Source organism: Gopherus evgoodei, chromosome 1 (genome assembly GCF_007399415.2).
Source record: "Gopherus evgoodei ecotype Sinaloan lineage chromosome 1, rGopEvg1_v1.p, whole genome shotgun sequence".
In the NCBI taxonomy this organism is placed as follows: Eukaryota; Metazoa; Chordata; order Testudines; family Testudinidae; genus Gopherus; species Gopherus evgoodei.
This window is the reverse complement of record NC_044322.1, coordinates 33,546,658-33,560,599: the sequence shown is the minus strand read 5'-3', so window position 1 is coordinate 33,560,599 and position 13,942 is coordinate 33,546,658.

Sequence of the window (13,942 nt, the reverse complement as noted above, 5' to 3'; positions counted from 1 at the left end):
ATATTTTGAATACCTCTGAATTAGGCTCACGTGTAAAACAGTGGGCACGATTTCAAACAAAACATCACTACTTATTCTACCATGACATTTGACTTTACCACAAAACGTGTTTGGCTTTTTTCTGCTTAACACAGGAAGTACTACACAAAGGTTAAATCCTGGCTCCATTGAAGTCAATGGGAGTAAAATTAACTACCATTGGTGTTAACTGTTGGAGGCAAGTTTGTTTGTTTGATAGACTTCATGATTTATCAATTCAAAGTCCAACAGGCACCTAAATAAGAGGTCTGATTTTGTTAATAAATGCTGATCATATGAAGTGCCTATTGAAGTCCATTCAGGTTCATTATTATTATTATTATTTTATTTTATTTTTCAAGTAAGGGCAGTGAGTACCTCAGAAAATCTGGTCACTTATTTTAGATGCCCCAAATATGGAGTTAAGCACTTAACTTTAGGCACATACGTTGGAAATTTTTCCCTATCCCCGCATCTATTAGTCTCAAAACTTTTCTTGAAATATAGAGCAGTAAATAATGGCATCTTGATCATGAATGAATTTGTGATTTAGAAATTGGATTTTAAAACTCATTTGAACAAATCTTATTCTCTGCAGTTCCATGACGGCTTTGTTCCATGAAGTGTAATTGTAGCTGTGTCAGCCCCAGGATAATAGAGAGACAAGGTGGGTGATGTAATATCTTTTATTGGACCAACTTCTGTTGGTCAGAGAGACAAGCTTTTGAGCCACACAGACCTCTTCTTCGGGTCTGGGAACGGTACTCCAAGCATCTCAAATAAATGCAGATTGTTTAGCATAAGTAGTTACCACATAGTCTAAGGACAATTCAAGGTAGAAACAACGAGGAGTCCTTGTGGCACCTTGGAGACTAACAAATGTATTTGGGCATTAACTTTCGTGAACTAGAACCCATTTCATCAGATGTATGAAATGAAAAATACAGGAGCAGATATAATTACATGAAAGGATGGGGGTTGCTTTGCCAAGTGTGAGGTCAGTCTAACAAGATAAATCAATTAATGGCAGGATACCAAGGGAGGAAAAATCTCTTTTGAAGTGGTAAGAGAGTGGCCCATTACAGACAGTTTTTCATAGATTCTAGGGTCAGAAGGGACCAATGTGATCATCTAGTCCGACCCCCTGCACAAAGCAGGCCACAGAACCCTACCCATCCACTTCTATAACAAACCCCTAACCTATGCCTGAGTTATTGAAGTTCTCAAATTGTGGTTTGAAGACCTCAAGCTGCAGAGAATCCACCAGCAAGTGACCCATGCCCCACGCTGCAGGGGAAGGTGAAAACCCTCCAGGGCCTCTGCCAATCTGCCCTGGAGGAAAATTCCTTCCTGACCCCAAATATGTCGATCAGCTAAACCCTGAGCATGTGGGCAAGACTCACCAGCCAGCACTCAGGAAAGAATTCTCTGCAGTAACTCAGATCCCATCCCATCCAACATCCCATCACCGACCACTGGGCATACTTATCTGGCGATAATCAAAGATCAGTTGCCAAAATTAGGCTCTCCCATCATACCATCCTTTCCATAAACTTATCAAGCTTAATCTTAAAGCCAGATATGTCTTTTGCCCCCACTACTTCCCTTGGAAGGCTGTTCCAGAACTTCACTCCTCTAATGGTTAGAAACCATCATCTAATTTCAAATCCAGTTTATACCCATTCATTCTTGTATCTACATTGGTACTAAGCTTAAGTAATTCCTCTCCCTCCCTAATATTAATCCCTCTGATATATTTATAAAGAGCAAGCATATCCCCCCTCAGCCTTCTTTTGGCTAGACTAAACAAGCCAAGCTCTTTGAGTCTCCTTTCATGTGACAGGTTTTCCATTCCTCGGATCATCCTAGTAGCCCGTCTCTGAACCTGTTCCAGTTTGAATTTATCCTTCTTAAACATGGGAGACCAGAACTGCACACAGTATTCCAGGTGGGGTCTCACCAGCGCCTTATATAATGGTACTAACACCTCCTTATCTTTGCTGGAAATACCTCGCCTGATGCATCCTAAAACCGCATTAGCTTTTTTCACGGCCATATCACATTGGCGGCTCATAGTCATCCTGTGATCTACCAATACCCCAAGGTCCTTCTCCTCCTCTGTTGCTTCCAACTGATGCATCCCCAATCTATATCTAAAGTTCTTATTATTAATCCCTAAGTGCATGACCTTGCACTTTTCACTATTAAATTTCATCCTATTACTATTACTCCAGTTTACAAGGTCGTCCAGATCTTCCTGTATGATATCCCGGTCCCAGTTGACAAGAAGGTGTGAGTAACAGTACAGAGAAATTAGTATTGGAGAAATTAAACTTAGGTTTTGTAACAACCCAACCACTCCCAGTCTTTATTCAGGCCTAATCCGATGATGTCCAATTTGCAAATTAATTCCAGTTCTGCAGATTCATGTTGGAGTCCATGTTTTGAAGTGGACCTCTTGTGTGGACTGGTCCAGGCTGAGGTTGATGGTAGAGTGGAAATTTGTTGAAATCTTGGTGGAATTCCTCAAGAGCCTCCTTCCCATGAGTCCAGATGATAAAGATGTCATCAGTGTAGCACAAGTAGAGTAGAGGCGTAAGGGGATGAGAGCTGAGGAAGCGTTGTTCTAAGTCAGCCATAAAATGTTGGCATACTGAGGGGCCATGCGGGTACCCATAGCAATCCCTCTGACTTGAAGGTATAAATTGTCCCCAAATATGAAATAGTTGAGTGAGGACAAAGTCACAAAGTTTAGCCACCAGGTTTGCTGTGATGGTATTGGGAATGCTATTCCTGATGGCTTGTAGTCCATCTTTGTGTGGAATGTTGGTGCAGAGAGCATCTACATCCGTAGTGGCTAGGATGGTGTTTTCTGGAAGATCACCAAAGGATTGTAGTTTATTCTGGTTATTGTAGGGGGGGTTGTGGTACTGATACCCTTACTTCTCTGCTGCTGGTGGTGGCAGCACTGGGCAGCTAGAATGTGATGGCTGCTGGCAGGGATCCCAGCTCGGAAGACAGAGCCATCACCAGCAGCAGCACAGAAGTAAGGATGGCATGGTATGGTACTGCTGCCCTTTCTTCTGCACTGCTACCTGCAGAGCTGGGCCCTCAGTCAGCAGCCACCACTCTCCAGCCACCCAGCTCTGAAGGCAGCAGCACAGAAGTAAGGGTGGCATGGTATGGTATTGCCACCCTTTCTTCTTCTGCACTGCTGCTGTTGGGGTGCTGCCTTCAGAGCTGGGTGCCTGGCCAATAGCTGCCGATCTCCAGCTGTCCAGCTCTGAAGGCAGAGCAGAAGTAAAGGTAGCAATACTGCAACCCCCCCTAAAATAACCTCGCAACCCCCCCTGCAACTTCTGGGTCAGGACCCCCAATTTTAGAACCGCTGGTCTGCCCCAGGAAATCTGTATAGTATAGGGTAAAAGTAAACAAAAGACCAGATTTCAAGGTCTGAAATGCATTTTTCATGGCTGTGAATTTGGTAGGGCCCTAATTATCTGGTTTCACCCACATAGTTGTTACTGAGGCATTTAGTGCACTGGATGAAGTATACCACATATTGTGATAGGCATGTGTGAGACCTGTGGATCATGAAAGTTGTCGGGGGGCGGGGAGGGGTTGATCATTATAGCAGTGACGATGTGTCTGCAGGTTTTACATCTGTTCTGGTAGGGTCTGGTGCTGCTCTGAGTTGATATATTCTGATCTGTGGGAAGCGTCTGATGATGAGCTTGGAAAGCTTGGGGGGTTGGTTGAGGGCCAGAAGTGGGGGTCAGGAAAGATTTCTTTAAGAATTGGGACCCCATAGAGCAGGGCTGGGCAAACGTTTTGGCCCAAGGGCCACAGCGGGGAATAGAAATTGTATGGCGGACCATGAATGCTCACAAAATTGGGGTTGGGGTGTGGGAGGGGATGAGGGATCTGGTTAGGGGTGCAGGCTCTGGGGTGGGGCTGGGGAGGAGGAGTTTGGGGTGTAGGACAGTGCTCTGGGCTGGCACCAAGGGGTTTGGAGTATGGGAGTGGGATCTGGGCTGAGGCAGGGGTGTGGGAAGGGGTGCAGGTTCTGACTGGGAGTGTGGGCACTGGGGTGGGGCTGGGGATGAGAGGTATGGGGTGCAGGAGGGTGCTGTGGGCTGGGATCGAGGGGTCGGGGCATGGGGAGAGGCTCGGGTGCCCCAGCCACAGCGCCGGAGCAGGGCCAAGTTGCGTGCCCCTGACCCTGACCCTGACCCTGACCCTGTGCCCCGGCCAGAGCGCCGGAACGGGTCCGTGCCGCATGGTGCCTCCCCATAGCCCAGCGCCCCAGCCGGAGTGGGGCCGAGCCACGTGGTGCATCCCCCAGCCCAGTGCTCTGGACAGAGTGGGGCTAAGCCACGTGGTCCAGCCCCTTACCCAGTGCCCCGGCTGGAGCGGGGCCAAGCTGCATGATGCGGTCCCAGACCCAGCGCCCCAGCTGAAGCGGGGCCAAGCCACGTAGTGAGGCCCCAGACTCAACGCCCTGGCTGGAGCGCCGGAGCGGAGCCAAGCCACATGGTCCGGCCCCCAACCCAGTGCCCTGGCCAGAGTCCCGGAGCTGGGCCAGGCCGCGTGGTGCGGCCCCCAACTCGGCTCATTTATCAGAGCTTACAAAGAAATTATAAAGAAAAGGAGTATTACATAAACAAAGGGCTTGCCTACACTTAAAATGCTACAGTGGCACAGCTACGCTACTATAGTGTTTCAGTGATGCTACCTAGGCTGATGGGAGGTAATCCACCTCCCGGAGAGGCAGTAACTAGGCTGATGGAAGTATTTTGTTTGTTGGCCTTGAGCAGTCTACATGGAGACATAGGTTGGTTTAATTATGCTGCTCAGGGGTGTGGCTTTTTCACATCCTTGATCTACATAGTGAAACCAACCTGATTTTTTTAAACAGACCAAACCTTAGGTTATCATCAGCTCATTTATGTAGGCAGCATGTACAAAGGTGTTCTGTGGTGAAGTGAAAAGTTTTGTTTAGCTGAATGTTTTTTAAAAAGTCATGAACAAGAAAGAATCTTTTGTTTGGGATTATACCAAATATTGTTGAATGTGTGTGATTTTTAAGACCTAGACCCTCCCTCAAATAATATTTGGGTATGAATGTTTAGCTGTAGATTTACTGCACAAGGAAAGAAAGCATTATATGTATAGTAATATTTTAAAGAGAAAAGGCACTAATTATATGCACTGCTTAAAAAGAAATAAGGAAAAATGGTTCGGTGTTTGTGTGTAAGATGAACCAACATCTGTAACAGAACACATAGTTAAGATAATCCATGTGCAAGAAAGTTGCAGATAGAGCTTCAAAAATGGAGAGAATCTTTGTCTCACCTTTATGGGCCTGATTCTCCTTTCACTTACACTAGTTATCTCCAGTTATTTTGATAGTTACCCCTGATTAAAAATATGGGAAAGGAAATTCAAGCCCTGTATGCTTAAAAGTAAAGAGTTCTCCATTTTCTGGTTTAGATTCTGCCTTCAGTTATATTGATTGTACATTGCACTGCCATCACTGGAGTTGCTCAAGAGTAATTCAAGGTAAAATGTCTCTTAGGGCCTGATTTTCAGTGAAAGATCATTGGTGTAAATCAAGCGTAACTCATTGAAGTCAATGTGAGAGAAGAATCAGCCCTTTGTCCTTTTTGCTTTCCTGCTAACCCAGTCCTCACTTTTCTAAGGAAGTGCAGTGGAACCAACAGTGAACACCTTCCTTTAAAATGTATTGATTCTCTGGGTATTTGTTCATTTTGAGTTTGTGAAAGTTTCCTGGTCAGTCTCAATGATGATTCTAACACATTTTTCCTTGGCTGGAAAAATGTAATAGATCAGATTTTGCATTCACCTGCACCCCATGCAACTCCACTGATCACCAGGCCTTCATACATATACTTCTTCTTCGAGTGATTGCTCATATGCATTCCAGTTAGGTGTGTACGCGCCGCGTGCACGTTCGTTGGAGAAACTTTTACCCTAGCAACCCAGATGGGTCGGCTGGGCACCCCTTGGAGTGGCGCCGCCGTAGTGCCCCATATATATCCCAGCCGACCCGGCCACCCTTCAGTTCCTTCTTACCGCCCGTGTCGGTCGTTGGAACTGTGGAGCGCGGCTTCGCTGACCTCCACACTCCCTAGCAGCTCGTTTTGCTACCGTTATATATAGTAGTTATAGTCGTTATTGTACATATATAGATATATAGTTCTTAGTAAGTAAGTTATATAGTGTGTTAGTTTAGTTAGTAGTGGTAGCGAGGGGATCGGGGTACCCCCCCCTCCTCCCGCACCGGGAGCCAGAGCCCATGCCCGGCTCATCGGGCTTCAAGCAGTGCTCGGCTTGTCACAAGCCCATGCCCGTGGGAGACCCCCCACGACTCATGCTTGAAGTGCCTAGGGGAGTCGCACTTATCAGCCAAGTGCGCGATCTGTAAGTCCTTCAAGCCGAGGACCAAGAAGGAGTGGGACATCAGACTGCGACAGCTCCTCATGGAAGCGGTCCTGACACCCTTGCCCTCGGCACCGAGCGCAAGTCAGCCGGTGAGCAAGAGCACCGCCACACCGAGTGCCACCACCAAGAAGCCGGCACCGAAACCAGCCCAGAGCCGCTCCCCCTCCCCGAGGCCAAAGGCTGCAAAGGCACAGATTATCTCGCCTTCAGCCATCCCGCAGTCAGACCCTGCGCAGAAGGTGGATCGCCCGGCACCGATACCTGCCGCGGCACCGCCGAAGCCGGTACCGTTGACTCCGACCCCGCGCGGGCCGTTGAGTCCGGCACCTGGCAGCTCCCCGGTACACACCGTGGTGGAGCTCGCCTCTCCCTCTACACCGGAAACATTCACAGCGGCGAGGGAGCTAATTGCAATCACCGAGGCACTGATGCCCTTACCCCCGGCACCGCCGGTGCGGGTTCTCTGCTCTGTGGGCAAACCGACCCTGACCAGACCAGCTTTGGTCAGTGTAACAGGCCGGCACCGATCCAGATCACGGTCCCGTGGACGCTCCACATCAAGGCGCCACTCAGGCTCCAGGCATCGATCACGATCCCGGCACCGATCGCCTCGGCACTGCTCAGACTCCCAGCACCGGTCGAGCTCCCAGCACCGATCACCCCGGTACCGCTCACGCTCTCGGCACCGGTCGGGTTCCCGGCACCAGTCTGCTTCCCGAGGGTCAACTCGGTACTCCCGACACCGCTCCAGCTCTCGGCACCGAGGTGGGCGCCGCACATCCAGGAGCAGATCTAGGCAACGGCGCTCGCGATCCCAGTCGACCTCCCGGCATTGAGCCAGTTGCAGGTCCCGGTCTCGATCCCAGCACCGATGCCAGCACCGGTCACCGTTGTCCAGAGGTGTGAGGTCGGTTGGTACCGCGGCACCGACTTTTGCAGCACCACCGTGGCCATCAATGGGCACGTCGGCATCCTCCCAGGCAGGCAGTTACTATGGGGACCAGGACCCTGAGGCACTGCTGGGGGTGTTCCAAGACCCCCGACCACAGGACTCGGGTGCCCAACAGTGGGGTTTTTGGACACCCTGGGCTTACCATCAGGCCCAGGGCACCCCCGTGCCTCAGATACGTCCCACCGCCTCAGAGCATCAGGTACCAGAGGCCACTGTTTCCCGCCCCCCGGTGGTTGAGTCGGACAGACAGTCGCCCACGCACTCCCCGGGACAACAGGAGCAGGAACTGGGTCAAGAGCAAGAGGCCGTACAGGAGACCCTTATCCCCGGGGTATCCTCCTCCTCTTCCTCACCAGATGAGGCAGTGGCCGGGTCGTCGGCATCGGGGCCTCCACCGATAGACCTCAAGGCCCACCAGGACCTCCTCCGTCGAGTGGCTCTTAATATCAACCTCCCGGTCGAGGAGGTCGCAGAGGTGGAGGACCCGGTAGTGAGCATCCTCTCGGCCGATGCTCCTACCCAGGTAGCCCTCCCGTTCATAAGGATCATTCAGTCCACTGCCGAGAACCTATGGCAATCGCCAGCCTCCATCCCGCCGACAGCTAAAGGGGTGGAGAGGAAGTACATGGTACTCTCTTGGGGGTACGAGTACCTATATGTTCACCCTCCTCCTAGTGGCCCAGTCGGTTAATGACAGGGAGCGGCATGGCCAGCAGGCACCGGCCCCCAAGTCCAAGGAGGCAAAATGGATGGACCTCATGGGTCGCAAGGTATACTCGGCGGGGGCTTTGCAACTCCGGGTGGCCAACCAGCAGGCCCTATTAGGACGCTATAACCACAACATCTGGACGGAGGTGGGAAAGTTCGCCGAACTGCTTCCCCAGGACTCATGCCCAGAATTTAACGCGTTCCTGGAGGAGGGTAAAAAGGTGGCCAGGACCTCCCTCCAGGCCTCCCTCGACGCAGCTCACTCGGCAGCCAGAACCCTGGCGTCCGGGATAACCATGAGGCGCATCTCATGGCTTCAAGCCTCCACACTACCCCCGGAACTGCAGTATACAATCCAGGACCTACCCTTTGACGGGAAAGGGTTGTTCTCGGAGAAGACAGGCTCCAAATTACAAAATTTAAAGGACAACCGAGTCATCATTCGCTCGCTGGGGATGCATACCCTTTCCACCCAGCGTAGACCCTTCAGGCCCCAAGCACGGCGCCCATACTTCCCATCCCGTCAGAGGCAGGACCTCAATAGACGGCGTGGCCAGGGGGGACGCAAACGCCAACCCAACTCCCAGGGAGGCCAGAACCAAGGGCCTTCCAAACCGCAGCCGGGCCCCAAGTCCGGCTTTTGAAGGTGCGCCCGGGGACGACTTACCAGTCTCGACACAGGATCCTTCCCCTACCTTCTCCAACCGCCTCTCCCACTTCCACTTCCTCCCGGCGTGGTCCCGATTAACGTCAGACCGTTGGGTGCTACGCACAGTGAAGCAGGGTTACCATCTGCAATTTGCTTCCTCTCCCCCTTCCCGCCCCCCTTCCCGGTCCCTCTTTAGGGACCCCTCTCACGAGCAAACCCTCCTGCAGGAGGTTCGTTCCCTCTTGGCGGCGGGGGCTATAGAGGAAGTACCTCTAGCCGAGAGAGGCAAGGGATTCTACTCCCGATATTTTCTGATTCCCAAATCCAAGGGAGGTCTCAGACCCATCCTAGACCTAAGGGGCCTCAACAAATGGATGCTCAAGTTGAAGTTCCGCATGATCTCCCTCGGAACCATTATCCCATCCCTGGATCCTGGAGACTGGTACGCCGCCGTCGACATGAAGGACGCGTACTTCCATATCGCCATCTTTCCGCCACACAGGAAGTACCTCCGCTTCACGATCAGACACCAGCACTTCCAGTTCGCAGTTCTGCCCTTCGGCCTCTCGACAGCCCCGAGGGTGTTCACCAAGTGCATGGCTGTCGTGGCTGCCCACCTCCGTCGGCGAAAAATCCACGTCTTCCCGTACCTCGACGACTGGCTCCTGAAAGGGTCCTCCCAGTCTCAGGTGCGACGGGATGTCGAGGCCGTTACGGACCTCTTTTCACAGCTGGGCCTGCTTATCAATGCCGAGAAGTCCAGCCTGATACCCACACAGAGGTTGGACTTCATAGGCGCGACCCTGGACTCAGTTCAAGCCAGGGCCTTCTTACCTCAACCTCGCTTCCAGGTGATCGGGGTGATTATCCGGAGCTTGCAAGCCTCCCCACTCACCTCGGCTCGAACCTGCCTCACACTGCTCGGCCATATGGCCGCTTGCACTTACGTGACAAAGCATGCCAAACTCAGAATGAGGCCCCTCCAAAGGTGGCTTCACTCAGTATTTCGACCGAGCAGGGACCAACCAGATGTATTAGTGATGATCCCCCGCGACCCTCTCCGCTCCCTCGACTGGTGGCTGACCCCATCTCTAGTATGTGCGGGCATGCCGTTCCATTCAAAGCAACCATCGGTAACTCTAGCAACCGATGCGTCATCCCTGGGGTGGGGAGCCCACTTAGGGGACCTGCGCACCCAGGGCCTCTGGTCGCCCCAGGAGCTGTCACTCCACATAAAGGTCCGGGAGCTAAGGGCAGTCCGCCTCACCTGCCAGGCATTTCAAAGACACCTACAAGGCCGCTGTGTTTCCGTACTCACGGACAACACAACGGCCATGTATTATATCAACAAGCAGGGGGGGACCCGTTCGTCTCCCCTATGTCAGGAGGCCATTCGACTCTGGGACTTCTGTATAGCCCGGTCAATAGACCTGGTGGCATCCTTCCTCCCAGGGGTCGAGAACACACTGGCGGGGACAGCCTCAGCAGATCCTTCCTCTGCCACGAATGGTCGATCAGACCGGATATCATCCATTCCATCTTCCAGAGGTGGGGATTTCCCCTCATAGACCTCTTCGCAACCAGGTCCAACAGGAAGTCCCAGGAGTTTTGCTCCTTCCAAGGTCTCTCTCCGGGGTCGATCTCGGACGCATTTCTCCTGCCGTGGGCCCACCACCTCCTGTATGCCTTCCCTCCGTTCCCTCTGGTGCACAAGGTCCTGTTGAAGCTGCGCAGGGACAAAGCGCATCTGATCTTGATCGCACCTGCGTGGCCCAGACAGCACTGGTTCACCACCTTGCTGAACCTATCTGTGGACCACCCAATTCCCCTTCCTCTCCACCCAGACCTGATTACCCAGGATCACGGCGCGCTTCGTCACCCGGACCTACGAGCGCTACACCTCACGGCGTGGCTCCTGCATGGCTGAGCACAGTGGACCTCAGTTGCTCCGCACCGGTCCAGCATATACTCCTTAACAGCAGGAAACCCTCCACTCGCTCAACGTACAGGGCCAAGTAGAAGCGTTTCTCTTGCTGGTGCGCTTCTCAAGGGGTGATCCCTACACAGACTCCGATGTCCACGGTCCTGGACTACCTCTGGTACCTTAAGCAGCAGGGCCTGGCAACTGCCTCCTTAAGGTACACTTAGCGGCCATATCTGCCTTCCGGCCAGGGGAAGGGGGTCACTCCGTATTCTCCCATCCCTTAGTCTCCAGATTTCTTAAAGGCCTGGAATGTCTATACCCCACAGCACGCCGCCCTGCCCCTATCTGGGACCTTAACTTGGTCCTGAACAGACTCACGCTCCCACCATTTGAGCCACTGGCAACTTGCTCTCTCACGTACCTGTCACGGAAGACGGCATTCCTGGTGGCCATTACATCGGCCAGGCGGGTCTCCGAGCTGAGAGCTCTCACAGTGGACCCGTCCTACACCGTTTTCCATAAAGACAAGGTACACCTGCGGCCCCACCCGGCGTTCCTCCCTAAGGTGGTTTCCACCTTCCACACCAACCAGGACATCTTCCTCCCCATCTTCTTCCCGAGACCACACGCTTCTCAGCGGGAGCAACAGCTACACTCCTTAGATGTACGGAGAGTGCTGGCTTTCTACATCGAGAGAACAAAGCCATTTCGGAAGTCCCCTCAGCTGTTTGTGGCGATCGCAGAGCGAATGAGAGGGCAGCCTATATCCTCGCAGAGGATTTCCTCCTGGGTAAATACATGCATTCGCGCATGCTACGACTTAGCTCGTGTCCCCTCTGGCCAACTCACGGCACATTCCACGAGGGCTCAGGCGACATCAGCGGCCTTCCTTGCGCACGTGCCTATGCAGGAGATATGCCGTGCAGCGACCTGATCGTCGGTCCACACATTCGCCGCGCACTATGCGCTGGTCAGACAATCAAGAGAGGATGCGGCCTTCAGCGTAGCAGTCTTAAATACTGCCACATCAAGCTCCGACCCCACCGCCTAGGTAAGGCTTGGGAATCACCTAACTGGAATGCATATGAGCAATCACTCAAAGAAGAAAAGACGGTTACTTACCTTTGTAACTGTTGTTCTTCGAGATGTGTTGCTCGTATCCATTCCAAACCCACCCTCCTTCCCCACTGTCGGAGTAGCCGGCAAGAAGGAACTGAAGGGTGGCCGGGTCGGCTGGGATATATATGGGGCGCCATGGCGGCGCCACTCCAGGGGGCGCCCAGCCGACCCGTCTGGGTTGCTAGGGTAAAAGTTTCTCCGAACGTGCACGCGGCGCGTATACACCTAACTGGAATGGATATGAGCAACACATCTCTAAGAACAACAGTTACAAAGGTAAGTAACCGTCTTTTCTTCCCTTTTGTGGGTATCAGATCTTGGGACATCTACAAGGTTAAGGAGATTAGAATTCATTTGTATTATAATAGTGTCTGGAAACCCCACATAAGACTGGGTCCCTATAATGCTAGGTGCTGCATAAAGACACAGTGTTTGTGTTGTGTAAACTTGAAAGGTTTACAATCTAAATAGACAACAGACTAAGGAGGGGAAGGGAAATGGGCATAGAGAAGTAAAGTAACTTGGCCAAAGTCACACATCAAGTCACGAGCAGAGTCAGAAATAAAACACAGGTCTCCTGACTGTCAGGTCTGTACCCTAGCCAGTGGCCCACACTGCCTATTCTGCAGGAGATGACCTAGGGAAACTCTGTTCCCCAAAAAAGACTAGAAGGAATCCCACAAATTGAAACTTGTTTCTTGGCTGCTATATGGGTTTCTCCAAATATGGATGCATTTCACCCTTGTCAAAAGGTTGCATACACTGTTGTCTGCTTAAATATCCTGAGTATTTAGCATAAAAATAATTTTAGACATCAGATTGACTTGCTAGTGCATAGTCCAGTTTTCAGAGCTCCCATCAATTTCTCATGAAGTGAACTCTTGAAAAGGTAATGTTGCTGACTAGGGAAACTGAGAAACTTATTTATGTACAATGCCTCAAATTTCTAGAATTTCAAATATAATTTGGCACCAGTTCTAGATACTTTTTTACCCAAGCTCAGAAACACAGCACAGTTGAATTCATTTAAAAAAAAAATCTGGTGGCAGTGAAATATCTCACCTCTAGTATTTTTTTGTAAAAGCTTTTGATACAGTTCAAATGTCAAAGTTTGAAATTGCAAAGTAGCAATATAGTGTAAGTTAAAACTCATCACACACTTTATTATATGGTAAAAATTAGCAAAAAGTGGAACTGCTGCCAGCTCCTGTTCAAATAAATGGAAGGAGAAGGTGAAATAATTCACTTGGATAGGTGGGATCACTGTAACAAACAAATAGATGTAAATGATCATTAAGTTTGAGACATAAACAGGCAAAAGAAAATAATCATATATGTAGTATTGGTGACATTAACTCACTGAGTTGTGAAGATATTTTAATGTAGGCTTTTAAAAGATTGCAAAAACTGGTAGCAATGTACTGTATTTCTGCAATGCACAGAGAACATAAATAGAAATCAGATACAATCCCATACTGAGGTATTTTGGACTAACTGGGGTGTTTGGAGTAAAACTGGAGTGGAAGATGGCAGCCTTCATGTGGCCCACTTTAAGTGAGAATTCATGACGAATGCCATCAACTTGGCAACTGAACATCGCTCAGCAATTTCCCGGTCATCAGAGCAGCAACTCAACAAATCCTGAAGTTCCTGCTTTACACCAGCAATACGAAAGAAAACTTAAACTGAATTTACACTAACAGGCTCTGATTCCACAAGTGCTTAAGCACACACTTAGCTTTTCTTACATGTGAGAATCCTATAGACGTAACCTAGTAAAGTACTGAGAATGCTTATTGTGATCTAGCAAAGCAAGTAAACGTGCTTTAATTTTAAGTAGACATTGGGACTACTCATGTACTTCGAATTTAAAAATGTGCTTAAGTTGTAGAGCAGAGAGAGTGCTCAGTGTAACTCACTGGTCAGTGTGCATGATGCATCCCTCGTAACATATGTGTGATCCACAGCAAATATATCAGCTAAAACATCTACCTCTGTGACACAAGCTGTGGAGACTTGTGTTTTTAGCTCCAGAGGTGCTAGATTCAATTCCCAGTGACAGCCACGATGGCTGCTATCAAATCAGTATCTTGGAAGATCAAGATCA